This window comes from Cnephaeus nilssonii (assembly GCF_951640355.1).
Source record: "Cnephaeus nilssonii genome assembly, chromosome: 12".
In the NCBI taxonomy this organism is placed as follows: Eukaryota; Metazoa; Chordata; class Mammalia; order Chiroptera; family Vespertilionidae; genus Cnephaeus; species Cnephaeus nilssonii.
In genome coordinates, this window is record NC_137083.1 from 2,477,770 (window position 1) to 2,505,391 (window position 27,622).

Here is a 27,622-nt window from a genome sequence, read left to right on the forward strand (position 1 = left end):
CGTTCTGTAAAATTAGCAAGCTTTCATAAATTTCTAATATTTGACCATTGCTTCTAAAAATACTTCTAGAGCATGTATTGTAACTTAGGAACTGTTTTGAGAACAAGAGGTAAATAAACCAGAGATCAATATAATGGGTTAGGATTCATGAGGGAAGGCCAAACATGGTATTCTTTTTAAAATTTAATTTCAACAACAAAACAACATTTAGAACATTAAAGAAAATATTTTGTTGTGGTTGTTATACAGTTTCAGAAAAAGAAAAATAGCTTTAATAATAATAATAAAGATGATTATTACAATGACAATACTTTTTAATATTGTGGGACCTGTTGAAAAATATTGTATGAGAATTTGCCTCACCCTCTTTCTGTGTGATGTTAAGGGCCTCACCCTCTTTCTGTGTGATGTTAAGGATGGTTTGTCTTTAGGTAGCAAGCTTATGATGGATTTTCCTCTTTTTTTATATTAGAGAATTTTTATATGTTATACCAAGGGCTTAGGGTTTTATTTTTGTACTAAGGACATTAAAATAAATGACCTTTTAATTGCAACAATTATGAGAGCCCATAGATTATTCAGAAGACCTGTGTTCCTTGCATTTTTACAGCATAATTGTTTCTAAGAGACGCCGGGCCTCTGCTCTGTCCGGAGGACACAGAGGCAGAGATTGGGATGCATGCCTTCTCAACAGCTCTGAGTTATTTAGTATCGTTTCAATAGCCCTCAAATACTTAATATCAATTCAAGTAAAATATTTAGAAAGCATGCATTAAAAATAAACTGACAGCTTTTGGAGGGAAGGGGAGTTGGAGGGCTTGAGGGAAAAGGTGAAGGGCTTAAGCAAAACAAAACAACTCATAGACGGGAGGAGGTAGAAGAGCACAAAAGGGGGAGAAATGGTGATGGAAGGCGACTTGACTTGGGGTGGTGAACACACAATACAATATATACATGATGTATATAGAATTGTACACATGAAACCTATATAATTTTATTAACTGTCACCCTAATAAGTTCAATCCTACATAATAAAAGTCTAATACGCTAAGTGTCCAGTCGTCCAATGGGTCATTCAACAGATCAAAGCATAATATGCTAATGATTTGCTAAGGCCACTCAACCTCTTGCTATGATGTGCACTGACCACCGGGCGCAGACACTCCAACCAGTAGGTTGGCTTGCTGCTGAGGTCCGGCCGATTGGCACAGAGGGAGATGGGTTGGACACGCCCTGGAGCCCTCCCATGGTCCCTCCTCGGCTGGCCAACCTCCCGCGTCCCTTCCTGGCCCTGATCGTGCACCAGTGGGGTCCCTCAGCCTGACCTGCGCCCTCTCGCAATCCAGGCTGAGGGACCCCCGCCCCTGAGTGCATAAATTTCATGCACCAGGCCTCTAGTAGATAAATAAATAGAATATCAGAAATCAGAACATTATGTCTTCCATAATACTTAGTGAATTTGAATTAGGAAAGGTATTTATAACTCAATCTTTCTCTAAACAAACAAAAAGAATTAAAAAAAATATTTGTGGGGGGAAAACTCTTAGTACTACCTCAAACCATCTACAAATTCAATTCCAGACTCATTGAAGACTTAAAGGAGGAAAAAATAAATAAAAAACAAAACAACAACACAAAACCTTCATGGATGTAAAGAAAAAAGGTCAAAGTGGGTTTGTAGCCCACCCCTAAGGACTGAATCTGGCAAGCTTGACTCTCGGCACAACTTATAAATGTGCACTGAAGACTTGACTAGGGAAGAGATCAGTGAGGATCTTTCAAGGGTTTCTGGGTGCTGGTGACTTTTCTAGAAATGGTAGAAATCTTTGCATACTTTTATGATGGAGGATATTTTTCTAAGTATGAAACCAAAGACAAAACTCAGAAAGTACTAGGTCAGTTGCTTTTTCCTGCAAGAACATTTTTAAACTTCTAAATGAAAAATCACATACACTTAAATGCACACACTGTTAAAATACCAATAAAAAGAAATAAAACTGGGTGATATTCTTCCATATTTGATAATGAATCTCTCACTAGGAAGAAGTAAACTATTTTAACATATTTGTCATTAAATATACCAAGATAATATGAATTATATTTATGTTAAATAAAAGGTTTGGTTTTACTATTAATCAAAAATATGCAAATGTAAAAAAGTCTTTATGTTTAACCTATCAATTACTATTTTCAAGTGTTGTAAAGATATAGTATAATTTAAATTACTAAGAACGTTTTAAACTGAATCCTAGAAATACCGCTACTGATTTATTTTGTTATCTGTACTTTCCACATTCACTACAATAAATATATATTTTTTGTAATCAGAGAATCTAATTTAGACAAAAATTCAATTTACAGCTTGTGAATGTTTTAATGTACTCATTAAATACGTTACTGTGTTTGGTTTCTCCAGTGCTTTATCAGGGCATAGTCTGCCCATGAAGTGAAGTTAATGAACATAAACATTCAAGAAGGTTTTCAATGCCTCTGTAGAAAAGAGGAAAGGCATTTTGATCTGTGACAAATTGCTTTGCCACTTATTCAAATTTATATCAGTCCTCAAACATTTTGCTAATAAAAGGTGATTCGAAGGACTACGCTATCTGAATTGAATGAGATGGAAATATCTTATGGGCCAACTACCATACAGCATTTCAATCCCATACCCTCTGAATTAGTCATGCAATTTCTACACCTGTCATCTAAATTTGCTTGGGTATTTCAAAAGAATAGGTAGTGCTGATTTTGTTATTCTATACTTGAATCATGACCTTATGAGTTGAATGGTAAAGTAATAGAAACCGCATATCATATGTAAAATAGTTGAAACTGTAGAGGGAACTGCTAAGGAAATAAAATGAGTATAATACATGAAGTTAGAAAATGAACATTAACTAGATTTTGTAGTATGTTGTATCAAATTATCACTGATTATACTCAGTTCTCATTGTCTAAGTGTTTGAGGTTCATTCAACCCCAGACATATATTTTCCCATCTTTTTAAAAAATGACTAATTTAATATGGTAATATTAATTAACTTTCATAGTTATTAGTGATACTAGAGGCCCAGTGCACGAATTCGTGCACCGGTGGGATCCCTCGGCCTGGCCTATGTCCTCTCATAATCCAGGACCCCTCGGGGGATGTCAGACTGCCAGTTTTGGCCCAATCCCCACAAGCCAGGCTGAGGGACCCCACCAGTGCACTGAATGTGTGGACCAGGTCGGTTTCAGCCCAATCCCCACAGGCCAGGCCGAGGGACCCCTCTGGTGCACAAATCCATGCACCAGGCCTCTAGTATGCATGTAAGATCTTTGGTTAATATCTTCCCGCCCTCTCCCTTCCCTTCTTCCCTCTGAGATTCATCAGTCTCTCCCATGTTTCCATGCCTGTGCATTAAGCGTCTGCCCCCTGGTGGTCAGTGCACGTCATAATTACCGGTCAAACGGTCAAATGGTTGCTTAGGCTTTTATATACATAGATTCCTCTAGAATTGGGCAAGGTGGCATAGTAGGCAATGCAGGAAGATTGCACTGCCTTTCTTTCACTGCAAAACAAATCACCACAAATGTAGCTGCTTAAAACAACACAGTGCACATTTATTGCCCCACGGTTTCCACCTGCCAGGTTACAGGCCTAGGTTGACGGGGTCACCTGCTCCGTTTCCCACCAGGCTAAGATCAAGGTGTCGGCCAGAGCAGGGATTGCATCTGAGTCTCGCAGTCCTCTTCCAAGTTATTTAGGTTGTTGGGAAGAATTCAGTCCCTTGCTGGTGGAGGACTGAGGTCTCTGTTTTGCTTCTGCCTTTTGGTTGGGGATCACTCCCCTCACCTAAAGGCGGCCCTCCAATCCTAGCCACATACAGAGCTTATACATGGGCACTTACCCAGGGTTCCTCTACTGGCAGCCAACAGGAGAGGAACCCTGAATTCTACTCCCACAGAGTCTTATGTTACATGATTTAAGGAAGGAAATGCCTATCCCATCATAGTCACAGTCCCTGCCCAAACTCGAGGGGAAGGGATTACATAGATGTGTACACTAGTGGGTGGGGATCTTGTGGGCATCTTAGGATTCTGGCTGTGACAGCGATAGAGCTTTCTGTGGGATAAAAGACATTATGTCGTTCCTAAGGTCAGGACGAAGAAAATCTACGTAAGCGTGGAACTAAAAACATTCTATGCTATTTAGGGTATTTTTAAAATTTATCTTTCTTTTTGAAAGTATTACAGCTGTCCCCTCTTTTTGTTCCCCCTTGATCCCACCCCCACCCTGCACCCACCCTTCCCAGGCCTTCACCACACTATTGTCTGTGTCCATGGGCTATGCATATATGCATAGAAGTTCCCCGGTTTAATCTCTCCCCACTCCCCACCCTCAAATAAGAAACACTGCAACTAAAAGGACATTAAATAATGAGAATATTTAATGTAATGGCATTGTAAGAAATCTGGATTGGAGTGGTTGTAGTGTTGCTAGCTTCAGCTGCTCATTGACATCATCGAGGTGGAAATGCTGTGCCTCAGCATGAGGTCTCTCGATATTAGACTATTTGTAACTGTAATTGGTCCATTTCTTTAGCTCTGCTTATCTTTCTGCTTTGGGCACATCCTGCATGGGGGTCTGGTTAAACTGCCCCCTGCTGGTGGACTGTTTGTAAGGGTGGGACTAATATGTTTGCTGCGAGGCCAACGGGAGGAGTCCAGTGAGGGCGCAGTGTGGCTCTCTGCCCTCTTCCTGGACAGGATTCTCAGACGTCTGGGGATTGGTGGAGGGGACACGAGCAGAGACAAGAAGTACAACCCTCTCCTGTTTTCTTTGACTTCAGCAGGTGAATGGATGTTTAGGTATGAGAAAAGGAAAAAAAAAAGGTTGTGAGTAGGTGTGAATTACCTTGTGGTTACAGTGCCTAGACTTTCTTTGCTCTCGCCCTGGCCCACACGTGACCTTAAGTAATTCACTATAAATTTTAACAGAATTCTCCTGGCCAGCTCACATAGTGTCCGTGTCAGCTCATGGGAAGCAAGGGACCCACCCCACCAGGTCACTTCCATGTGTCCTTGGAGACGTTGTCTTTTCTGAGTTGATTGTTCTGTCTTCATCTCTCCGGCAGATGGAAGAAGGTTGTGGTTCTGAGGATCATCCAGGATTTTGTTTTGTCGGTGGAAGGGTGGAAACAATGTTCCCTCTAGCTTGCTATCCTTTAAGTAGGAGCTGCAGGTGTTCCCTGTGTTTAAAGCCAGGGAGCAAAACTGAGTTAATCTTGTTTTCAGAGAAAAATCCCCATTTCACATTATTTGCCAATAGACACAAGATCAGACTCACTGACTTTTGACTTCTGATTGACCCACTGAGATTCTCGTTTTCAGTTTTTGTGGCACTAGGTTTGTTTCTGTCTGCTTCCGTTTATGAGAGGGGAGTCCACATCTTCTGGGAGACTCACCCCAACACACGCAGCTCTGATGGCTGTAAGATGGCTGGTGTGGCTGGGACCCTTCTGTGCAGAGGCTGCAGTCGTTGTGTCTTAGAATTTAAGTTTGATGCCGAGCAGGAGTGACTGCTTCTCAGGTGGGTGGTGAGGAAGACCCAGGCCCAGGTGCAGGAACAGTGAGCGTCAGAACCGCAGCGCATGGTCTCAGGACCTCTGGTCTGCCTCTGTGTTCAATGACCTATAAAGTCACAAATGTAGTGGTTCTCACCCTTGGCTTCAAAAAGAAAAAACAAAACAAAAGCATATTATCCGTCCTGGAATCAAAAGAGTTTGATGGGCAGGAAAACATTGCCCTCGATGAGCATTTTGGATTCAATCCAGAAGGTCTGAGAGATACTTCCTTCTAAAATATGTGTTGGGCAGTCACTGCCATTTATACATCAAATACATCATCCAAAGACAGAACGGGCGCCCTCTCTTCAGCTCACAGTGCTCCACCGGGCTAGACCCCTACCGTGGAAATGCAGAAGCATCAAAGCCAAGTGCGCATAATGCTGAGCTGAAATGAGGCATGAGCTGCGTATAAGCACTTCAGAGTTGACTGCTACTGTGAGAATGCATGCTTGGTATTTGTGCTCATTAGTCAGGAAAAGGGAACACACTTAGTAGGCCACGAAGGGAAGAAAGGCCAATGAATGAAGTTCATGCAAGTGGTGCTTGGGAGGTCAGGGTAAGGCAGCAATGAAATAAGTATATTCTGTGCCTTGAAAAGCCCACCAGGAAGCAAGAACATCACAAAAGCCATGTTCTTGGATGAGAAGGAAGATAATCCACTATAGTTATCCATGATATTTGAAGAGCCACAAACTTGGAGAGGAACTAGTATTTTATGAAAAGAGAATGATGGCTAAATAATTAAGTGAATTATGGACCAGGAATTTATAATATATATATATATATATATATATATATATATATATATATATCCACACATATATATACTAGAGGCCTGGTGCACATATTCGTGCACCAGTGGGGTCCCTCAGCCTGGCCTGCAGGGATCAGTGGACCTCCATGCCGCCACAGCACGGCCTTACCAGACAGCTCGTCAGGCTCCAGCCCGCTGTCCACATTGATCCTGCACTGCACGAAATAGTGCACAAAGCGGCAGGTGGCTGGGCACCACGTCGCTCCTGCTCATCCCGGTCCCGCTGCACCTGCCACCACCGCAGCTCAGGTGCGCAGGGAGAGTGTCCGTGGGAGAGGCTCGCGCTGTGGCAGCTGTGCTCACCAGCCGTGAGCCCGGAGTCTGACACCGGTCTGTCAGCTGAGCAGCACTCCCACTGTGGGAATGCACTGGCCACCAGGGGCAGCTCCTGCATTGAGCGTCTGCCCCCTGGTGGTCAGTGCACGTCATAGCAACCAGCCAGTTGTGCAGTCATCCAATTGTGCAGTCATCCAGTTGTCTGGTCATCTGGCCACTTAGGCTTTTATAAATATACAATTGATTTCAGAGAGAAAGGGGAAGGGAGAGAGATAGAAACATCAACGATGAGTTACAAATTCTAACTGCCTCCTGCACACTGGGGATGGAGCCCACGTTCCGGCCCGGCCATGTTCCCTGACTGGGAATCGATCCGTGACCTCCTAGTTCATAGTTCAACACTCAACCACTAAGCCATGCCTGCTGGGCCCAGGCATTTTCTTTATATGCAACACTCTAGAACTAAACTGGTTATAAGTGTTGTTTTGTTTTTTGTAAAAATCTAAAATTGAGAAAGGGGACGTAAAAACCAATGTCAGAAGAGGGAGGGAAAATGAAGTCTAATTAATTTTAAAGTGAGGATGGGTAGTAAGAGTTGCCATGGTGACACGCTGACTCAGGTGCATCTCAGGTGTATTTGGTCCATGGCCTAGGAAAGCGCTGGGAATGCGATTTGTGAGTCTGACCTAGAGAATCCCAGCCGTAAGTTCCTCAGTGAATAATAAACATTAAGAGTTTGACTCTCTCATTCGAAGCTGAAGACTTGCCTTTGTGCCAAATATGCTCTCGTTTGCCTAATAAAGCTTTAAGAAGGACAATTTACAAGTGTTATAATTAATGAAAACATAAAATGCCAGTTTGCAGCACATGATGGCGAGTTAGTGCTGTCTGGGTCTCCATGACCTCGTTCGTGTAATGTAAATGGTTATATGTTGACCGTTTTATTATTATTTGAGGATTGCAAGGTATTTATGCGAACAATTTTCCCAGAGCTACACTGAGATATGAATGGCATGATGGCTTGTAACGTCCCAGGCAGAGCAGATGATCAGAAACGGATGTGGCAAAGAGAGTTTTTTTCATTAAATTGCAGCAATTTACAATGAATGGGGACCATTAACATCATTTTTTTTTTGCATCTCGAACATAAGAACTAACCCATATTTGTCTGTTGAAAGACAAGGTTATTGCTGATAAAGTCTGCGGAAAGGACATGTAAGATCCACTGGATACAGGGCTAGAAGAGGACCACCTCCAATAGGAAAGAAAAAGTAAAAGAACAATAAGCAGAAGGAGGCTAGGATTCTGAACATCAATTTCATTAATAAAATTCAAACCAGGGCAAAACTTGAATAAAATTCAGCTTATTCAAACAGAAGCTACCTGGAGGGGAGCATCAAGGTGCCGAGGGAAGACAACCGGACCTGGGCACTCTCTACTCGGCTTATCTCGGCCTTAGATACCCAGCGGCCGAGGCTGCACCCCTTATCTGCTCTGAACAGCTAGTTCTATTCCCTCCTGGAGAGACAGCAGCTTCCTCTCCCTGGGAAAGATCATGGCTGCGTGTGATTGAACACTTGCATTCCAGAGTCATTGCCTCTCAGTCCTGGCATATTCTTAGGGTTTCCTGTAGTAAGTACTTAATATGAAAGAAATTTAAATCCATGAGGTCACCAGGCGGAGGGAATTGAGCCGGAAGAAGGGAGCTGTGATGAGAATTTGGAGTAACACGATGTTATTGAGACAAGATGGATGGAATCAATTATCCCAAACACTGTAGACTTCCTGTGAGTCCCTAAAGACTCAGAGGTAGTGCTTGATGCTGACTCTGCGGTGGGTTCCTGGGAAAATTGTTCACATAAATACTTGCAATCCTCAAAGAATAATAACCCATCAGTCAGAGTGTAGACCCTGCAAGGCATTGTGTATGCTGCTTTATGTTTATCTTTTCAGAGTTTGGTATGAGTGTGCATGAAATTACTTAATAAAAATATTGTTGGAATCAAATAAAGTGAATTGTTTACATTATGACAAAATTTATATTAAATGCGATTTCACATTCTCCTTTTCATAACAGTTCAGTCACACAGCGGATAAAAATGCATCATTTTATGGTCGATATAGGAATCAAACATCATTTTAACACTTGTCTCTAGGGGAAATGGCTATAAGCACAAGATTCAATTTATTCAAACAATCTTTTGAAATATAACCAATTTGTGAATTGAGGGATACTTATATGTGCTTATCACATCGAAAAGAGAACATATTCTCCAATTAAAGATTAAAAAAAAGACATATAAAGCAGCATTTCCAGGAAACTGAATGGGCCACCTGGGACTTGGACATTTGAAAATGAATGATTTTTCCATATGATATTTTAAAATATGAGGTTGAAGCCAAGTCTTTGTTTTTTCCCTCTTTCAGTGTCTCTGTTCTGCCTTTGAAAGCAGTAGACTAATGAAAGGCAAGTGTCCTTGTTTAATCTTTCATTGGAATGTACACATGTACCATGTATACTTGATTTTACTAAAACAGAAACAAGCCCATTATTCTCGTAAAACCTACACTATGAAAGTATGTCAAAAGGCCATAACTGATTTCTAATGCAACACTTATGCATCTTTTAGCTACTTAGAAAAAATGTTAGAAAAAAATATGTAAAATATTGAAAATAAGGAACAACATAAAATGATTCTCTCTAAAATAACATACTATACTTGTCTATATATATAAAAGCCTAAGCGACCGGCTGACCACTAGGGGGCAGACACTCGATGCAGGAGCAGAAACCATAGGCATGGAAACATGGAACAGACTGATGAATCTCAGAGGGAAGGGGGCAGGGAGTAGGGCAGGAAGAGATTAACCAAAGATCTTCTATGCATTCTAGATCTTATATGCTCGGTGCATGGATTCATGCACCGGTGGGGTTCCTCAGCCTGGCCTGCAGAGATCAGGCCAAAACAGACTCTCTGACATCACCTGAGGGATCCTGGAATTTGAGAGGGCAAATCCATGCACTGGGCCTCTAGTAAAATAATAATTTTATTGTTTCAAAGAGTTCAAATTCTTCATAACATAATTAAAATCCAATTAAAATGGTAAGATGTACATAAAATGACTAGAAATGATGTGTGTGTGTGTGTGTGTGTGTGTGTGTGTGTGTGTGTGTGTTTTGAACTTTGTTCCCTTAATTGTAAATCTTAGGTTTGGGCATTACATTCCTTATACATGCTATCATAGGTTATAGTTATACTTGCTTTTAAATGGACAATATAGTAAATGGGGGAAATGGGAAAACAGGTAAATGGGTCACCCTGAAGTTAATGCGAAATGTGATAATATAAGCATGGCACACAGTAGGGCTTCAATCTCATAATTATCTGTAAATTAGTAAGTCACAGATAAAGTCATGCTCTCCAAAATATAATTACTCTAAAAATTTATACAATAATGAGCATCAAAGGAGATAATTCTTAAAATCAAAAACCTACTATAAATTCAGAAAAAAAGGTACAATTAGCGAATGCTGTGCTATACAATTTACAGGAAAGCACTTAGCTTCCATTCTTTTTACCATACAATTTTAAACTTCCCTCTACATTTCATCTCCCCCAACTACTTTCTGTAGCTTCTCATGGATGGGCAAGATGATACTTCCAGCTGAATGCTCCCACCATCCCTCTGGAGGCCAGTGCTTTCTGAAGGCCTTTGATAGAGACATAGCCCCTTACCTGGTGCTTAGAGTAACTCTATGACAATAGTCATAGGTGCTGGCTAAGTTTCTAGAATGCACTGTTATCTGTATGGAGTTGCCTCAGATGCAGATGCATAAAAGAACCAAAGACAAGACCTGGAACATTAAGCTGTTCTAAGACACAAGAATTCTCCCACCCCTGAAATAATCTACACTAATAAAAGATAAATATGCAAATTGACCAAACCTCCACAATGCCCACCAGCCAATCGGGAGTGAATATGCAAATCAACCCAACAAAGATGGTGGGTTAATTTGCATACACCGGTGCTGAGCGAAGACTGAAGACCGAAGACTGAAGACTGAAGAGGCTTGGCTTCTCCGTTGTGGTTGGAGCGAAGGCCTGGGTCCTGCGTGCCGGAGGAAAACTGGTGCCGGCAGTCAGGGGAAGGAAGGCCTATTGCATGAATCTTCGTGCAACAGGCCTCTAGTAAATAATAAACCCATAGGAGAGGGCAATGGCAAAGTTTTGAGTGTTAGCATCAAGAAAGCATGCTTGTCTGCATATATGCATAACCCGTGGACACAGACAATGGGGTAGTGAGGGCCTGGGGGTTGGGAGCAGGCTGGAAGAGGACAATGAGGGGAAAAGGAGGACCTATATAATACTTTCAACAATAAAGATTGAAAAAAGGAAAAAGAAAACATGCTTTTTGCATGTGGTACATGTGACATAATTTGTCCTGGACACACTTGAACATGACACAAATAAATGTACATGCAATGAATTGTCCAATAGCACCCTCTACATCATTCAGCCATAAAAAGAAGGAAATCTTGCCATTTGCAACAATGTGGATGGACCTAGAAGGCGTTATGCTCAGTGAACCAACTCAAAGAAAGACAAATTCCATGTGTGGAATATGAAAAACAAAACAGAACCAAACTCATAAATGCAGAGAACAAATTGGCAGTGGCCAGTTACAGGAGTTTAGGGGGAGTGGGATGGGTGGAGGTGATCACAGGTACAAACTTACAGTTACGAAGTCAGTCAGTCATGAGATTGTCATGTTCAGAATGGTGACCATAGCTGATAACAGTGTGCTGTGTACTTGATTGCTGCTAAGACAGAAGATCTTAGAAGGATTTATCACACACACAAAAATGTGTGACTGTGTATGATGATAGATATAAGTAAACTTACTATGGTGATCATTTCTCATTATACAGTATACAAGTATTAAACCATTACAATGTACACCTGAAACTAATATAACGTTATGTCAATTATATTTCAACTAGAGGCCCGGTGCATGAAATTCATGTACTGGGGGGGGGGTGTCCCTCATCCTGGCCTGTGCCCTCTCACAGTCCGGGACCCCTTGCTCCTTACCGCCCGCCTGCTTACTGCTCCTTACCGCTTGGCTCGCTGCTCCTTAGCACTGCAGCGGGGGCGGGAGAGGCTCCTGCCACTGCCACGGAACTCGCCATCAGTGAGCCTGGCTTCTGGCTGAGCGGCACTCCCCCTGTGGGAGCGCACTGACCACCAGGGGGCAGCTCCTGTGTTGAGTGTTTGCCCCCTGGTGGTCAGTGTGCATCATAGTGACATTCCACTGGTTGTTCTGCCCTTTGGTCGATTTGCATATTAGGGTTTTATTATATAGGACTAAAAAATAGCAATTTTTATGACCATGGTTCAGTATAGGCTATATTAAAATGCCCCAGCCAAGTAGGAGACATGTGATTATGGCCACATTGTTCAAGGTGACTGCACCTCAGCATCCTTCAATGAAAGAGGATATACTGCTTGTCTCTATCACTGTTCTTATCGCTATCTCTATCCATCTCCTACTCCATCTCCAGCTCCATCGGTACTTAACTATATCTTTAGCTAAACCATTATCTCTATGATTTTTATGAGGTGTAAACGAGATAACATCTCAGAGCCTCCTAATCAGATGCATGCTCTCAGGTTGGCATTCAATGTCAATTACACACCTATCCTTCCCTTGTCCCTTTTTAGGAGGAACAAAAAACATTTTTGAGAATAATTTAACCTTAGTCAGAAAGCTATTTCTTGAATAATGATGACTAATCAATTTTTATCCATTATCAGCTATTCTTCATCAAATGCCAAGAAAAATTAATTGCCTAATATCAGTTATGATAAACTGGTATGCTTCTGCATGCTCTTTAAATGATTGGACTCAATTCCAAACTGTTAGCTCCTGCTTTAGATAACACGTCCATGTAAACAGTAAGTTCATGTATAGAATGGACTGTAATATAACCCAGAAACTGTGTTTTCCAGGGCAACCTTTAAGAAAGCAAAATTATTGACTTAATTAATTATAAATTATTGAGGTTTCATAGGCATTTTTCTTTTGGCACTGATTTTTTTCTGTACTTATAAAAAATATTTAGTTTTATCTTAGTAAAATATTCTATAAACAGACAGTACATGCATTATATGTATCATTAGTTATATCATCTCCTTTTTGTATATTTTTTCCTAATCATTTTTTGGTGTGGCTTCTGATATATAGAAAAAGAATTTTAATGTCAGAAAATTTTCAACCTAGTACTTTAAGATTTATGCTTTTCGGTATCATTTATATGAAATGAATTCTTACAAGAAGGTCATAAAATTATGCCCTTTAGCATTGTACCAGTTAGAGCTCTCCAGCAAAGGAAAGCCAATCAGATACAGAGGAGCCTGACTTTAACTAAGTCAGCGGGTTGAGGTATTAAACACACTTCCCAGCAGCAACTCCTCTCGTGTTGGATTAATTCAGTTGGTATTATGGCCAGGCCAAGATTACAAATAAAACTAACCATCACAAGTATCATTTAAAAACTGATTTGCTTCACTTATAAACATCTAATTTACATTATATTGATCAATGTTTGTGAAGTAGTCATCTAACATTATTTTATATGAATAATAAATTTACTTTGCACATATAATGAATATCCACTTTTACTCCCACAGACATGCAATTCATCTTTTCTCAAGAATAAAGATTCCATGCTAGTGGGGATCTCCTATTTCTGGGTTTTCTAGTTCCTTCATTTGCCTGTCTATAAAACAGTTAACATTTTTACTTTTCTGTGATACATTTCATTTCATTCCCACTTTCATGTTTCTTATGTTGCTGGAAGCTCAGCTATGCATTTAGGTGTATGTTTCATGTAACTTGTCTGACACTAAGCATTCTTCCACAGAAAGAGTTTGAAAGTATTTGGTATAAGCTGAAATTTATGGTTATTTTTATTAGTTATAGACCTTAGCCATTAGAGACCCAACAAAATCATCGTTATCATCCTGAAAAAGCAACGAGACATTTCATAAGTGCAAACTTATGATTACAAAAATAGAATATCTGAAATCTTTAGAGGCAGATAAATGATGAAGTCAATATTTGTCATTGTTGGTCTAAGATTTCACACCGGTGAGCATTCTTCAGTAATAAGGACACAGGTTGACTGTATGGACTTTAAGGAGAGCTCAGAACTGATTCTACATAAAATTTACAACAAAATACATATTAAGGTGGCTGTGCACTTTCCATTTTCCCAGGAAAATCAATTTCAGTCTGTAAATGACCAAGCTCCCAGATAATAATTAAATCAGAGACTGTGAACCTAAGTTTAGATCCAAATTTCAAGATTAAATGTTACTTGTTACAGGAAATGCAAACCCTTTTATCATTTCCTGTAGCATAGTAGAATGGGCTTTGAAGACAATACATTCTCAAATTGGATTTTATGTAGAAAACTAGAGGCCCGGTGCACAAAATTTGTGCACTTGGGGGTGGAGGTTCCTCAGCCCTCTCACAGTCTGGGACCCCTCAGGGGATGTCCACCTGCTGGCTTAGGCCTGCTCCCCGCCGTAAGCCCGGCTTCTGGCTGAGCAGTGCTCCCCCTGTGGGAGCGCACTGACCATCAGGGGGAAGCTCCTGGGTTAAGCATCTGCCCCCTGGTGGTCAGTGCGCATCATAGCAACGGGTCGTTCCACTGTTCGTTCAATATGCATATTAGCCTTTTATTATATAGGCTTTCTGGAATCTTCAACAAAATGCACCTGAAATGAAATACGTTCATCTGACAGGAGCCTCAATTATTTTAGAGATGCGCATTGGTATAACGTTTTATTAGGGGCCATCCTTCTCATGTCTGGGATGCCATCTGGCTGGTTCGATTCTCTCCTTGGCCTATTCTAAATGGTAAAATTAATGTTTAGTTTATGTTTTTAGTGTAATGATCTATCATAAACAAAAACAATGTAAACCAATTGATTACTTTATGTGGATTTTAAAGACATTTCTATAATAACAGTTTGGAAAAAGTAAAATAAAATTATGCAATCAAATAGCAATTTCCTCATTAATGTGTTAATTTCTTGCATGAAATGCAAATCTCTGAGCAATGATGACTACTACCTGGAGAAATATCATTTTAATAGTGTCACAAGTTCATTAAATGCCCCAGGTTGAAGATAAACAGAAAGCAGAAAGTTGGTGAGACATGTTTATGTCATATGTTCTATTTTCAAATCATACTTATAAACTATTCATTTTTTGTGCATACTTCAAGATGAATTAAAACACCTGCATATAAACTCAGAGAAAGTTTGTTGGTGCCAATTCTCTGAATATGCCTACATATTTCTTCATCAACTGTGGTTTTACTCAAGTGCCATTCTACAGGAAGTATTGAGTCCATCCATCTCTTCTGTGTGAATAAATTCAGGCTTCTAATGCCTCAAACACTGCAAATTAGAGCAAAGCAGATATTCTACCCTATCCTTGGGAACGGTCATATTTTAACATCTCTGAGTAGCTCAAACTCTCATTCGTCTCATCACAATGAAAGAAGCAGACAGATCTTCCGTTATTCCTGCTTATTTTCAGTGCCAAGTACAACCCAGATTTGCCTGTTCTGATTATAGCCTTTTGTATGGAGTATTAGGACAAAAGAAAGATTCATGATGAATTTTAGGGAAAGGCCTTTTAGACTGAGAAGATTTGAGCAAAGAGGAGAAATGTAATTATTTGGAATGAGCAAGGCAAAGTGTAAAAATCCAATTTTCAAATTTCTACTTACCGATAAAAGATTTGGATAAATAGGCTCAGTTTCCATCCTTTTGTTCGCAAGTATAAAAAAACTCACAATGACGGTAAAATAAAATGAAAAACTATTTATATATTTTTTAAAAAAAGTTACTATATATCTTTAGATAGTCAAATATGGGGCTGTTGTTTCACTTATAATTTACCATTGATAAAGTATAAGAATTCATGGAACTTAGCAAATAAATATCATAAAAGAATAAACATGACTTGTATATTATTTGACTAGAGGCCCAGTGCACAACATTCGTGCTCTGCAGAGGGCGGGGGAGTCCTCAGCCCGGCCTGTGCCCTCTGACAGTCTGGGATCCCTCGGGGGATGTCCGCCTGCCGGGTTCAGCCCACTCCCCGCGCTGCCCTCGCCAACCATGAGCCCTGCTTCTGGCTGAGCAGTGCTCCCCCTGTGGGAGCGCATTGATCACCAAGGGACAGCTCCTGCATTGAGCATCTGCCCCCTGGTGGTCAGTGCGCATCATAGCGATCAGTCGTTCGGCTGTTTGGTCAATTTGTATATTAGAGTTTTATTACATAGGATTATATGTAGTTTTCTTCCACATTTTTATTTGCAAACAAAATTTCTTGAAATATTATATTTTGAGAACTCTCTTATTGTTGAAAAAAAGAGCTGTTTACTAGAGTTTTAAGATTCTATGCAGAGTCGTAGTAACAGTTTTACACACAAAGCAAAATGTTTTCCCAGCCTGACTTTCTACTAGTATGTGTGAGTTTTCTTCAGGCTAAAACCAATTTGGAGAAAAGAAAGGTTATTTTCAAAGAGGTACCATCTTCCTTCATGCTTATGATAACAAACACAGATCAAGAAAATGCAAAGAAACATTAGGAGGCAAAGGTTATTTGTTATTTGACATCTTGGTTAATAGTAAATGCTACATTTACGTTTTCTTGTAAAGAATAAAGTGAATCCGAAGGCCCAGCATTTCTTTTCTCTCCCGTTTCAGGTTTTGATGTATAGATCAATGTGGATCAAATTTTTCCCCAATAATTAACTTTTTCCCAACAGGGTGTAAGTTTTCTCAAAAGCTTACCGCAGGGAGAGCTATTCCAAGAGCAGGTGCCTCTCTTTGATCTGAGAGACGCTTCTTGTGAAATGACACAGTGGTTTCCCCATGGCAGAGAGCCGGCTGCCCTGTGGGTGCCCCACGCCCAGGACCCCTCTACCATTCCCTCCAGCTTGAACCTGCCCTTGAATGGAGAAACCCTGTGAGGCCTGATCTGATTCAAAATCGAAAAGGAGATAATTCTAGGAGAAATGACTGGATTTAATGAGAAGAAAATACATCTTTGACATTTAAAAGGGAATTTGTCCAGTATATGCTCAGACTGAGTGGGGACTGTCCCATGTTGTTTTACACGATGGTCAGTCTGGTGCATCCACAGGAGCAGACACAGGAGAGTCTCAGGAAAGCCACGTGTACACTGTTCCCAGTCCCAGGCACAGGAGGCACCGTGCAGTGCACACAGGGCCACCTGGGGAAGCACCAGCATCCCTCATGAGGCCTTGAGTGGAGATGCCTTGGGAAAGAAAGGCAGCTCAGCAGCTTATGATGCGCTAGAATGAATAGATTCTGGAAGCTCTAAGCCATTGGGGGGATTCCCTAGTTGACTATGACCTGGCACTGGAATGATTAAAGCATAGGAGTACTGCTTCCTTGGCTGTATAGACCAGATGAAGGAAGATGGCTCCAGATTGGTTAGTCTGCGTGTCAAAGGTGTGGTCCAGGCAGAGTCCTCTGCCATCGCTAATAATTGGCTAGTTCTGGGAGGGGCAGTCTCTCCCCAGCCAGGAAGGTCAAAACACCATAAATATACAGAATATATATACAAGAAATAGACAATACAGAAACTTTTATTATTTTTTATTGGTCAGTACTGGGAAGCATGGGTTTTTTAGGTCTATTCTGAAATAATTTTAATGAACCCTATGCAAAATAGAGAATAAAATGCACGCTATTTTATTGTGCAAGTCACCTTCCTCTTAAGTTAGTGAGTGGATGGAGGTGTTAGTGTACTAGTAGGAGATCCAGAGACACTGAGCAAAGACAGGTGTGGGGTGGAGAACATGTTCAGATTGGAAAGGTGAGGGTTTACCACCACTAAGGTGTTTCTAGAAGAGTAGAAAATTCAGAGGCAGGACTTCCAAGCATGTGTTTAGTAAATACATGTTTAAGGGCCGAATCCTAAGCTTTTGAAATGAGAAGGAGTGTGATTGGGGTCTTTGTTTGTTGCCTAGTAACTGAAGGAACATTGCCATGTAAGAAGCTTGTAACAAGCAGACCTAGCTCTGGTCGCATGCCACTCCACTTGGCAAGAAAGCCAGGTCAAGACCTAAACCTGAGAGTATATACTTTCCAAGAGATTCCTGAAACACTGAGGGCCTGGAGAAAGGGGAGAAGAGGGAAATAGTGCAGCGAGTCTAGCCCAGAAATAAATTTCAGAGTTGTTTAGTTTGGCCACAGATTAAGAAATCCACATTCACAGTGAAGATTTGTCCTTGCCTATTCAAAGTCCCACATGGTGTTATGAATCACAATTACATTCTGTGACAATTACAAATGTGTAAATCTTGGTTGGGAGATTGTTAATAATGGGAACTTCTTTCACTCTCATTGCCTCATGATTGTGTCCCTGAATGTTATCTGCAAAATCTTAGCATTGGGATAAATAAGTCACTGCCACTGCAAAATCAGATGGCCCCAGGCATGCTCAGTCCAGTTCTAGCCAAAGCATCAAAAATCAATGAGCAAACATAGTACTATGCACAGCAGACAAGAATTACTCTGATCCAAATACCGGTTAGTTCATGACAATTACCTTAAACGATGAGACTTAGAATCCGCAACGCAGAGCCTGACGAGATTTAATGTGATCAATGAGACGTCGTTGGGCTGCAAAAAGAGTTACATCAAACTGCAGGTGAAAATGCATTATTCACTACTTTCCTATATCTGCACTTAAATATACATGACACTACACAAAGATTTAGAAACCCCTGCATCCAGTAATACTAATTGGCGATCCATCAAGTTATTGGAATGCCTCATGGGTAAAGAAAGGCTCCTGTGTAGTTCTGAGACCATAGAGGAGCGCACAGGGGAACATGGTCGGAGTGTCCCATATTGTGTTAAATGCATTATCTTGTTTAGTCCTCTCTCAACCCAATGAGTTAGGGACTTCCACAAGTTCTCAGTGAGTAAAGAGGTTAAAGAACTCACCAGGGTCATGTAGCATAAAGTGGGAAAGCCAGCAAGTAAGCAACTTATTGCAGAGCCTTCACTTAACTGGAGGCCAAACTCAGAAACAGAGCCTTCGTCCTCAAAGGGCTGTGATGCCAATGCTACAAGGGAAAGGCGGGCTGACTGCATTAGCCAAGACCGCCCCTCCCTTGCCTCCCTCTGCAAGGTAACCATTTGATTGAGGGGATCTCCTGTGTGCAGAAGTGGGTGGGGGCTACTCTTGAAAGTGTAGACTTGGAAGCAGAAAGTATGTAAGGAAAAAAATTGGAGGATGTATCTTAGAGATTGGCGCTTAATTCTCTTGGTTTAGTAAGAAGGGGACGACTCTTTCAATTTTTAAGTATTTGAAAGATAGCTCCTGCTTTGTTTTTGTTTTTCCAAAGAGTATCTTTTAATCTCTGTTATCTTTGAAGCCGGGCACTTACTATACTACTTCCTTTGCAGCAAAGTTTCATGCATGGCATACAATGTCTTCCAATGATGCACCTGCCCAATAATTCTATTCCAAATAGACACAGAGAAGGAGGTACAAGCAGATTTCCTGGCAGTGAATGGCATCTGAAAAGATATCACACTTTTAGAGATGGCGGTGACTTATTGTCAGGGTTGCAGGACATATCCACCCAGAGCACTATGGAGTGATGCTGTCCAACATGCTCAAAAAGGTTGTCCCATTCCCCTGTCTGCAGGGCCTTCTGTGCTGTCTGTGCCTGCAGAGCTTCTAACCATGTTGGACTACATCAACCAGGGCTTCCATTCGCAACCCTCATACGTGTACATATGTACCGTATTTTCTGGCGTATAAGACGACTGGGTGTATAGAAGATTTTCCTGGGTTAAAAAGTCGTCTTATACGCTGGAAAATACAATATTTTGTTTTTATTTGTTAACTAGAGGCCTGATGCACAAATTCATGCACCAGTGAGGTTCCTCTACCTGGCCTGAGGGATTGGGCTGAAACTGGTTCTCTGCCATCCCCCGAGGGGTCCCAGATTTCAAGAGGGTGCAGGCCAAGCTGAGGGACCCCACCAGTGCACAATTGGGGCCGGGGAGGGACACGGGAGGCTGGCCAGCCAGGGAGGGACCGGCCCATCTTGCTCAGTTCCAATTGGCAGGACCCCAGCAGCAAGCTAACCTACCAGTCAGAGCATCTTCCCCCTGGTGGTCAGTGCACATTATAGAAACTGGTAGACCAGTCAACTGTTTGCCCCCTGGTGGTCAGTGCACATCATAGAGAGCAGTTGAGTGGCCTTAGCATATCATTAGCATATTACACTTTGAATGACGACTGGATGACCACACACTTAGCATATTAGGCTTTTATTATATAGGATGTGTGGTTTCAACATGTTCTAACTGGCCTGCTCAGGAAGAAATTCCTTTACTCATATTAAGGTATATGTTCATTACTTACTGCCCAAAGAACTTACTGACCATATGCTATGTGTCAGGGGGATTAGTGTATTAGGATGAAATACAAAGCTGAATAACACAAAGACTATTGCAAGAAATCTGAAGATAGAAAATAGACAGAAGAAAAGTGATTTGGTCCTGGAGAGTGTGGCTCAATTGGTTGAGTGTCATCCCATACACTGAAGAGTGGTGGGTTTGAATTCTAGTCAGGGCACATACCCAGGTTGTGGTTCGATGCCAGGTTGGGGCATGTATAGGAGGCAACAAATTCATGTTTATCTCTCACACATCAATGTCTCTCTCTCTCTCTCTCTCTCTCTCTCTCTCTCTCTCTCTCTGTCTCTTTCTCTCTCTCTACAAATCAATAAAATTTTTAAAAAAGTGATTTGTAGGATAATTCAAATATCAATAGGGAAAAATAGATGGTGCTATGAGAACATAGTGGAGGCTCAGAAAACCAAGAACTTGGGAGGGAATTTTGAATAATAATAATAATAATAATAATAATAATAATAATAATAATAATAAAAACATTGGAGGAGAAGTAACAGTGAGTTTAGTGAATTTATATTTTAATTAGGAAAACTGGTAGAATAGAGCTTCAGTCAGATGTCTACTCATAGAAATCCCTTGAGATGAGAGAAGTTATGGCTCTTTGGGGAGCTGATAATGGTTCTAGAATAGCAGTGACCTAGACAGTGAGGGGGAGGTGGTGCAAATAAAGTCATGGAAGACCCAGATAACAAAGATCCGGACGAGTGGCTGAACTATGTGGAAGAGAAAAGAAGCTTTTCATCAGATGAGGGAACGAGATTAGCAGACATCCCATGACGCAAAACTATAGGAACTAAATAAAAGGCAGGGAGCCAACCAAGTCTTAGCTACAAGCTGTGCCCGTCAGACATAATCTCAAATTAAAAAGTAAGGAGATTTAATTCTCTCAGCCTCTAAGGGGGATTTTAGAACCGGCTCATTTAATGGCATTTAGCATTAAATTCCAACACAAGCTAACGTCTATAAAAAAGGTGAGCAAATAGGGGGAAATGACATAATAAAGCCAACGGAATACAATGAAAGTGAAATAGTGACAAAGAGAAGGAGAAGCTTCCAATATGAAGTTTTGCTTCAGGGAAAGAAATTACATTATAGAAAACGTCTCCTTTGTAATCTTGATAGAATTCAGGGAGAAATGAACTCTCCCCAACGAGATAAGAATGATATGGTGATTGTATATATTCATAAACACCTCCAAGAAATATGTGACAACGCTGAAAGGAAAATGATTTTACAGGGACTTGGAGACCAGGGTGTGGGAATATTAGATTCCTCCATTACTTTCTTTTCTCGACAAAAAAATGTCAAGACCTAGTAAGAATTTCAATTCCACGCATATACAAGCCAAGTAACATTGGCCTCCAACACTAGAAATCAAAGACATTTACATTAAAAAGATGACATTTCTTTTCTGTCCCAATTTGTAAGAATGATGATTTTCAAGGAAGCACCAATTCCCATGCACAGCTATGCTGATAGTTGGAGCTTAAATAGGTACAAGTAAAAGGAAAGTTGTCAATAGCAATGATTTTTTTTTCATTTTAAAAGTCTTTGAACAATCCATTCCACTTCTTTGAATATATTCACAAAAACTTACTTGTAAGAATGTGCACCAATGTAGTCTTTGAAATTATAAGAAATGGAGACAATCTAAAATTCAACAGCACAAAAGTGGATTAAATAACGTGTGATACATCTCGTCGAAGGACCAGTGTGCGGCTCTCAAAACAGTAATGGAAGGGTTCATTGTTCAGTCCTGTGACCTTCATACTGTGAAGTGAGAGGAGTCGTCTTCAAAGCTGCGTTGCAATACATGTAAATTCTGTAACAGTCTTGTATAAATGTTCAGATTGACTTCACCCGGATAGTTTATGATAGGCAATTTTAAATTTGGTTCATTTTTCTGCAGGTTGACAGTAAAGAAAATACAAGGAAAAATATATACATATATTTATCAAAGAGTATATTATCCAGAAATTTGATATTTGCTTATATTTGACTTCATTTTAGGATAAAATTATTTTATGGAAAAAGAATTTCAGTAGGGTTGGAAAGGATTCCATCATCATCTCTTTAATGCCGGGAAGAGCCATGATTTTACATCTTCCAACACAGGCTGATTTGCATAAAAGATACAGAAGCTGCTGTGTTTCGCTGCAATGATTTTACTTTCATGCTTTCCAGTGAGATGTGTTTCCCTGCCAACAAGATCCCACCAAGGAAGAAAAAGCTTATCATCTTGTATTGTTTAAATATCACTATTTGAAATCTCCCCCTTTAAATCCAATTTACTGCCAATAATTTGTGATGGAGGCATTAACCATTATTACTAAGTTTTCAATTCTCCCAAAAGATGGAATCAACATTTTTCTCATTTTACTACATTGTGTGTCCGTGTGAGGTTCAGGATACAATGCCAAGGCTTCAAGGTTACAACTGACTTTTTCTCCCATGGCAAAACATCCCATAAAACAAAGTAGAACAGAGACATTTGAAAAGGAATTCACAGCATTTGATGACTGAAAATCGAATCAATTTTCAAAATGATTATTAACAAACTAGAGGCCCGGTGCACAAATTCATGCATGGGTGGGGTCCAGTCAGCCTGCCCTGATCAGGGCTGATCTGGCCGGGCCGGCCAGGGTGGAGGGGCTGGGGTGCAGGCAATTGGCTGGCTGGCCCCGCCCCCTGGTCAAACTCGCAGTCGAACTCCTGGTCAAGGGGAAAATTTGCATATTAGCCTTTTATTATATAGGATTTGTATGGAGTATTAATGGATCCTAAAAAATAAAGATACCTAGATTATTATTTTTAACCATCACTTAATATTTCAAATGTATTCATGTGTTCAATTTTCAATAGGTAAAAAAGTAGTAAAATGTTAACAGGCTAAATTAAATGCTAGTATTTCAATAAATAACAACAATCAATATCTAATAATTAGAGTTTGAAATATATAAACCTTAACTTTTTAAAATAACATTCACAATTCCTCATAAAACAAGAGATAATTTACCCCCAAGAAGTTCGATGCTTTTTGGTGTTCTTAAGATAATTTCTGTGCTTGATTCTCTCTGGACTAATAAAAAAAGAAAAATGTGACTTTGTTTCATGAAGTATAAGAAAGAGTCATCAGCCACTCTTAAGTAGTCAGTCATATTCAATATCTTCTAAGACACACGCCTCTTCTCCCAGCCCAGGGGGTCTCAAGGGTTGGTGAGGCAGAATTACCACTCAGTTATAAAGAATCAAAAACTAATAACCTCCCACTCTCATTTCTCACTGTGTTCCCTGTGGTATTAACTCTGAAATGAGCTGGCCTCACCTTAGACCCCAGAGAACAGAAAGAGAGTCGCAGTAACTTAGGGAAAACAAAGAAAATACGATACCTTTTCTGAGGGATGGAGTGTAATGTGCATATGATTAAGCAGATGTAGTATTCCATGTAAACATGAATTTTGTAAGAATATAACTTTTCTTAATGTAAATCAGGAGACAGACATATCAACTCATATAATTTTTAAAAGGCATTTGTTGCAATCAATATTACATAGGTATACTCACACACAAACACACATCTCTATAAACATACAAAAAATAGTCTCACTTTTGAATTAAGAATCATTTTTTTTTGACTGGTCTTATCCATCTTTGTGAAAGAAGAAAAGAGTGTTAAATTCATATAAAACAATATGTGTGCATTACAAATGATCACATGAATCCCGGTTGTCATAGGAATATATTCATAGAACTGTATTTTTTTTCAAAAGAATGTCTAGTATAATTTCATTTTACTAAATTATGTGTGTGGATGTTTACAAAAGGAAAAAAAGAAAAAAGTTACCAGTGAAATTAGTCTTGGTTTATAAGAGTTCAGATCATATTTTTGGATTTGTTTTCTTTACAAGAACGTGTAGTTTCTTAGATTAGTGGAAGTGATTAACTGAAAGCAAGTGTAAGTAATTTTAAAAGAGGGAATTAAAAGGCGAGGCACATTAAAACCTTCAGGAGTCTATTTGTGCATGTGCATCATTTTGAACAGGGGGCAGTACCAACGTGAGAGTGGTCAGGAGTGCGCCACCCAGAGGAGCCAGGAGGGGGGTTTTCATAGAGAAGATGCCCAAGCCAACAAGGCAATGATTTCATGGCCTACAGTTGCGCCATGAAATCTCCCCTTACTGGGGAGAGCCTTGTTGGCTGTGTGTTACTGGCTGTTCTTAACATTGAGGCATTTACAGGAATTGACTCCCTTCGGGTTTGGTTTGCTTTGTAGGCTCTGAAGGCATGGAAGCCACCTCAGTCTGAGAGCCTCTTTGTCTGGACACTTTAACCAGGGGAAGAAGTGGCATCAACATGAGAATGAGGTCAAAGAATGAGTGGCATATTTATAGGTATAATTATATTATTTATAAACTAGAGGCCTGGTGTATGAAATTCATGCATGGGGGGGGTGTCCCTCAGCCTGACCTGCACCCTCTCCAATCCGGGCGCCCTCAGGGGATGTCCTACTGATGGCTTAGGCCCACTCCCCGTGGTTCTCTGCTCTCTGCAGGGCCTGCCTGCTCCACACCGCGGCAACTGCAAAGCAGGCTGTGCTGGAAGCTGCCTCCTCTCTGTTGTCAGTCTCCAAGGAGGTGATGAGATTTATTTGCATACTCACTCCTGATTAGCTGGTGGGCATCCTGAAGTGATGGTCAATTTGCATATTTCTCTTTTATTAGTGTAGATAGTATAAACTTATCTGTAGATCAAACTATCATCTACCTGACTATGATCTTTTACACACATTCTTTTAAATGTGTGAGGGACATGATTAAATTTAACCAAAACGTGACTCATGTAAACCAAGCCTCAATAAACCTAGAAGAATTAAACTAATTCATGGTATTTTATTTGACCATAGAGGAATGAAGCTAGACATCAATAGCAAAAGCAACTAGAAAACCCTAAAGTATTTCAATATTATTCAACATGTTTATGTTTTAAGCTAACTCTCAGTATGGTTGCTTAAGTGCTAGACATTCAATCTCAAACCCAGTACCAAATGTCAACACCCTATACACTCACACTGCTCATTGACTGAGGATGAACAGAATAGAGGGGCTGAGATCTCTTTTCATCAAAACATGGGGAAATATATGTCTTATGTGTAATCAGAAGGAAGGCTCCATTCAAACTTGTAATTGGTGCTTAAACAGGAAAACAAACAAAAAGAACCCCAGGAACTCCTGCTGCCCAGAATCCATCCTCTTAATGTCTGCTCATTGATGTTCAGAATCCTTGTCTCCATCCTGGACAAAATGGTTTCTTGGAAATAATTATCTTCTATACAATATATAAATATATACATTCTTGTGTGTGAATGTGAGTGGTTGCATGTATGACACATGGCTATTTATTTCACCTACAAATAAAGTTATGAAATTACCTACAATTCCAATAAATGAAGCAAAGTTCCTAATTGTGGCTGTGTAACACCTTGAAATTATGTACTAGTATATACATGAAGGAATAGTTATATACTTAAGACAATGGTCAGTGTTTTATTACTTGCATGTTGGAATTGAGGTCTCACTATTTACTATTATATCTATACAAGAGGCCCAGTACATGACATTCGTGCACTGGAGGGTGGTGGGGGGTGGTCCCTCAGCCCAGCCTATGCCCTCTCACAGTCTGGGACCCGTTGGGGGATGTCACAGAGGCAGGAGAGGCTCCCGCCACCGCCACTGCACTTGCCAGCCGTGAGCCTGGCTTCTGGCTGAGCGGCGCTCCCCCTGTGGAAGCGCACTGACCACCAGGGGTCAACTCCTACGTTGAGCGTCTGCCCCCTGGTGGTCAGTGCGTGTCATAGAGATCGGTCGTTCCTCTGTTTGGTCAATTTGCATATTAGCCTTTTATTATATAGGATATAGCATGTATATTATAGAAAATGATCTGTGATACAAACTATAATAAAATACCCATACTTTACATAAATAGAGGGCAAAAGGATATAGAATTTCTGTTTCAAAAGGGGAAGTGACATCAGACATAAGGTTTAACTCACTCATTGGGAACTGGAGGGCCAATGCAACAAATATTTCCTCAATGTCTCCAAAAGCCCTGACTAACAACGCATTGTTATCTTCAGTTAGATATTTTGTGAACGTTCTTCCTCATTTGTAGTCAGCATGTGAAGCATCATCTGCAGTTGTATCATTGATAGGATATGTTTCAACTTATTTTTAAAAAGGATATGGTGATTCACCAGTCAGTGGTATAAAAAATTGGCCTACCAATTAAATTGAAGATAGCTTGAAGTCTATTTAATAGACACAATATAAATGAATTACTACTAAACTCTGAGAATATTATACCTTAAGTATGCGCCGACTAACCTTGCCAGGAGAAATTAATTCCTCTGTAATAGAAGCCAACAGGAGTGAAACATTGGCTGAAAGTCAATTTCTGTGATGAAGAGGAAGCCGAGCAGTCCCCAACTGCTTTCAGTAAATTCTTTTTCACTTCTTTTCTATCAGCGCTGGAGCAAAATGAGCGAGAGCTAAAAGTCAAATGCATGCAAACGATACTTTCCCAAGTTATCCTATTCTTTTACTGAGACTCATAAATTGGACAGCGAGGAGTGTTTCTGAGGTTATAGCTTTACTTTTTAAAGTAAATGAAAGAGCAAGAGAGAAAGAAGCCCTTGAGTTCAGGGCAAGTTGCACTGACAAATACTGATAATTTACTGACATTGATGTTTACCTAATGATTTAAGTTGCCTGCCCTGCCCGGCCGGCATGGCTCAGTGGTTGAGCGTCGACCTATGAACCAGGAGGTCAAGGCTTGATTCCCGGCCAGGGCACAGGCCTAGGTTGCAGGCTTGATCCCCAGAGTGGGGTGTGCAGGAGGCAGCCAATCAATGATTCTCTCTCATCATTGGGGTTTCTTTCCCTCTCTTCCTCTCCCTTTCTCTCTTAAATAAAAACATATATATAAATAAATAAGTTGCCTGCCCTAATATTATACAAATGAGAATTTAATGAAAATATCTTGGAATAATTTAAACAGACTAGATAGACATAAATCAAATGTAATTTATATACTCATTGCATTTGTATACTTCCTGCACAGGTGCAGCTAGTTAGGTCTTCTCTACCTCAGTGCTGTTGATGTTCTGGGCAGGTCGTTCTCTGTGCTGGGGGTTGTCCAAGCTGTGCCTGCACCCCTGGTCTCCACCCTCTAGCTGCCAGAAGCGTCTCCTTGCTCCAGGTGTTACAGCCCAAAGGACTCCAGACATTGACAAATGCCCCCTGCGGGGGAGGAGACATTGTCAAATGCCTCCTGGGGGGAGGAGCAAAATTTGGTCTTGGTTGAGCAACAGTGTT